Source organism: Pseudophryne corroboree, chromosome 3 (genome assembly GCF_028390025.1).
Source record: "Pseudophryne corroboree isolate aPseCor3 chromosome 3, aPseCor3.hap2, whole genome shotgun sequence".
Taxonomy (NCBI): domain Eukaryota; kingdom Metazoa; phylum Chordata; class Amphibia; order Anura; family Myobatrachidae; genus Pseudophryne; species Pseudophryne corroboree.
In genome coordinates this window covers 655177495-655181747 of record NC_086446.1, presented here as the reverse complement: position 1 = coordinate 655181747, position 4253 = coordinate 655177495, and the positions used below count along the sequence as shown (strand labels likewise).

At 40.1% G+C, this 4253-nt stretch overlaps 1 pseudogene; it reads left to right on the top strand.

Moving 5' to 3' along the window:
• Positions 1-3883: 3883 nt before the first annotated feature.
• LOC134898320 (5S ribosomal RNA) lies at positions 3884-4002 on the top strand (annotated as a pseudogene).
• Positions 4003-4253: the final 251 nt, after the last annotated feature.

The following is a 4253-nucleotide window of genomic DNA, read 5'->3' as shown; positions in this document are numbered from 1 at the left end:
ACTAGAATGAATTTGGTTGCTATGGACAAGACGTCTACTTTTCCTTTTTATAAAGGTTTAATAAATCTCATAGTACCAATAGTAGGACATGGTGCTCCCAATATTATCATACATAAAACAAGCCTGCAGATATATCCTACAATAACAGGTTAATGATTGTGACTAATGAAGGTAGTGAGGTTGTTTACGTGAAAGACTCATCATACAAACAGTTCTTGGAAGTTTAAATAGAACATATCTTATTCTTAATACAAGCAATTATACCAAAACATAGTGCAATCGTAGGAGATAAATTCAAGTTTGCCTAATGTGTAACCTACAAATAAGGGGTAAATATTTGGCATATCAAACATAGCAGCAGAAAATTTGCTCAAGGATCCAATTCTGTAGGTAATAGACTTAAAGAGCTTTATTTAAGATAATTGACTTCCGTCTCAATTGAGGCTTTCCTTTCCAGAAAAGCAACAAGTGCAGACTGAGTACAAGAACAACAACAAAATAAATGAATAAATAAATAAATAAATATATATACTGTATGTATGTATATATATATATATATATATATATATACAACATACAGTATCTCCACTATGTGGAAAAGACAGCACTCTCCAAATTGGATTTTCAAAAAATCAAAAAGTGAATATTTATTGTAAAGTTTGTCTCACAGTTTTCCAGGAAATGTCCAACGTTTCGGTCCACACCGGGACCTTTTTCAAGGTATACAGCAACAGAAACATCCAAACAGCAATGCAGCATAAGTCAAAGTGAGCAGGGAAACTGGAGCACCGGATGGGCCTCACAGGCCCCTGTTATATACCCAGGTAATGGCGCCATTCCCGCCTCCCAGATGACTGGGGGCGTGTTGGAACGCATGGTGGAACGCAAAGACATCACTTCCGGTTCCGCCGGAAGTAGGTCACGTGACCGGACTATAATACATACTTATTAAGTCTATGTAATGGAGCTAATTTAGTGCCGCAACGCAGCATCGCTGGAGGGAGCTATTGTAAGCAGCACCCTCGCGCCGGGGCCTGACACGCAAGCGTCACTTCCGGTATTAACCGGAAGTGAGTCACGCTTGCGGCATGACAAGTGTCTAAAGTTATAGACACTTTAGACACTTGTCAGGCCGCAAGCGTGACTCACTTCCTGTTAATACTGGAAGTGACGCTTGCGTGTCAGGCCCCGGCGCGAGGGTGCTGATTACAATAGCTCCCTCCAGCGATGCTGCGTTGCGGCACTACATTAGCTCCATTACATAGACTTAATAAGTATGTATTATAGTCCGGTCACGTGACCTACTTCCGGCGGAACCGGAAGTGATGTCTTTGCGTTCCACCATGCGTTCCAACACACCCCCAGTCATCTGGGAGGCGGGAATGGCGCCATTACCTGGGTATATAACAGGGGCCTTTGAGGCCCATCCGGTGCTCCAGTTTCCCTGCTCACTTTGACTTATGCTGCATTGCTGTTTGGATGTTTCTGTTGCTGTATACCTTGAAAAAGGTCCCGGTGTGGACCGAAACGTTGGACATTTCCTGGAAAACTGTGAGACAAACTTTACAATAAATATTCACTTTTTGATTTTTTGAAAATCCAATTTGGAGAGTGCTGTCTTTTCCACATAGTGGAGATACTGTATGTTGTACTATGGGCCCCATCTTTTACGAGATTGGACTCTGACTGGCACCCCACTATTTACTTTTATCAAGTGAGAGTGCAGGGACCCCCCACTATATACATACATAGATATATATAGATATATATATATATATAAACACCACCAACTGTGAAGTACATACAACTTTAAGGTTATCTGAGAAAATTCACATTTGAAGCAGTAATACACCTATATGCTGGGTCAATAATATTTATATGTGCAATAATTAAGGTCAATTACAATGTGGAACACAATCAAAATAGTTTTCAAACATAAACAGAAATATCTCATTTGAAGCCATGATAGCTCAACCCCTGTCAACCAATGAGTCATGAACGCAGCAGGGAGCCTGCCACTGTATGACTTGGGGAAGACTTGTGGGTAAGAGGACAACATCCTAGACTTCCTCTGCAAGGAGAGCAAGACAAATAAGAGAACAGATAACCTGACATAGGCGTCTTTAATCGAAAGAAGGAAAGAGATCGATGAATCATGTTCGATGCTGCAGTGGTATGTACTGTAAATTCAGAAAGTGGGCTCCCTCATCTCTTTCTTGCAGAAATAACTGAAGGAAACATATATGCTTATAATGGTTAAAGTGGAGCTCATGTTCTGGTTAAGTGAGAGGCCCTTATTGTTTGTTCCTGGAAAAATGCAGGTCTGTATGGATATTGTAGTGGGGATCACCAGGAACTACCAAGGTGGTCATCCTGAAGTGACATCATCCCATGGAATGAGATATAATGGCCTGGCTTTATGTTTTGCACCGGGACAGAGGTCACGTGGCTGAGGTACAGTTGAACGCAAATTGTCAGTAATTGCTCCCACATTGCGTGTATTGAAATCAATGCATATTTTCCACCAAATGCAGAATTCCACACATCTCTTAAACCTAACAGCTTCTATCCTAATGCTGGGTTACCTAGTTGTGAGCATAAAGCAACCTCTGCTTACCTGAATATTTTACAGGGTGTTGTAGTAATGGTGCCTCCAGCCAAGCCTCCAGAGAAGACTCTGCAATCCACCAGGGTTTGGTTTGCGATGACTTTTCCCCAATAATCCGATTTGTTGGATTGCCCTCCTTACCTTCCCCTCCCCTAGTAAATAAACTCTAGAATTAAATAAGGACTACAAAATATACATTAATTAATTAATCAATCAATCAATCAATCAATCAATCAATCAGCAATACAGTTTCTGGTGTAAACAGTCCTTAGAACTGGAGAAGTGTAAGGATCTGAGAGACTTTGGCAAGACCAAATTGTGATGGCTAGACGACTGGGTCAGAGCATCTCCAAAACAACAGGTCTTGTGAGGTGATCTTATTATGCAGTGGTTAGTACCTACAATGTGCTCTAAAGTAGAACAACTAGAAAAATCGAAGTCAGGGTCATGGGCACCCAAGGCTCATTGGTGAGTGTGGGGAGTAAAGGCTAGCCCATCTAGTCTAATCCCACAGAAGACATACTGTAGCACAATTTACTAAAAAAGTTAATGCTAGTTATGATAGAAAGGTTAAACAAAAAAGAGAGAAAGAAGACTCTTGTGTGGCACACTCTTGTTCTAAATGTTAAGTTGAATGATATATAGAAACAATGAAAACATAATTTTTATTAATAATTATTTCAAAAGCAAACAAAAAATTACTCAAAAGCCAATGCCTCAACAGACACAAAAATAAGGGAGAAAATATGTTAAAATTTTCTGGTCATACTACATATATAATAGTTTGAAAGGATGTGGACATGGTGGGGGGAATTCCAATGTTTGAAAAGTCGGTTGGGTGTCTGTTTTTTCCTGTCTACTAGATACGAAAAAACAGACAGCCAACTGACTTTTCAAACAATTGAATATCCCCCTGTAAGTCCTACACAGCTGTTGGATTTGTATTTTATGCACTTTTCGATATCATATATTCAGCATCCCTTTTCTAGTGATGTGGGGCTGCATACAAGTATCTATTAATAAGATTATCAATATTTATCATCTATGTATGCTTATGGATTTTCCTATTCTTTTCTGACTTTACTTATTTCTGTGGACTCTCATCTGTGATCCAGGGGGCTGACTCGACACTGTTGCGACATGTGTTGCCCTTCTGCCTAACACAGAAAGCAGATCCATATATTTTCAATTTTTCTTCAGCTCCAATGTCAGCTTGACCCTTATTACTCTTATATAGGTGCACTCTCATTAGTGTTGTAACACCCGGTTCAATTACTCTACTATCATACCGCACTGTCAATGCCCAATCTCGTCTGATCTTGGAAGCAATACAGTGCTGGCCTGGGTCAGTACTTGGATGGGAGACCTCCAAGGAATACAGAGTGTTGTAGAGGTTTCAGAATCCATTTGGGTTGTGATTCAAACATAACACTAACAGCAGTATCACCATTTTTCTTTTCATTCTTATCAGTGATATCTTTCACTCGTAAAATCATAATTACCACAGTTACTTGTTTAGCATTATCTTATTACTGGTGCTCAGGTTCCCTACGTGTCACTGACCAATCCTGTGGTCTTATTAATACAGATCCTTCTGTACTGGTCAAGGGAAATGGGTGTAGGCCTTACTGTGTCCATCCTTTCA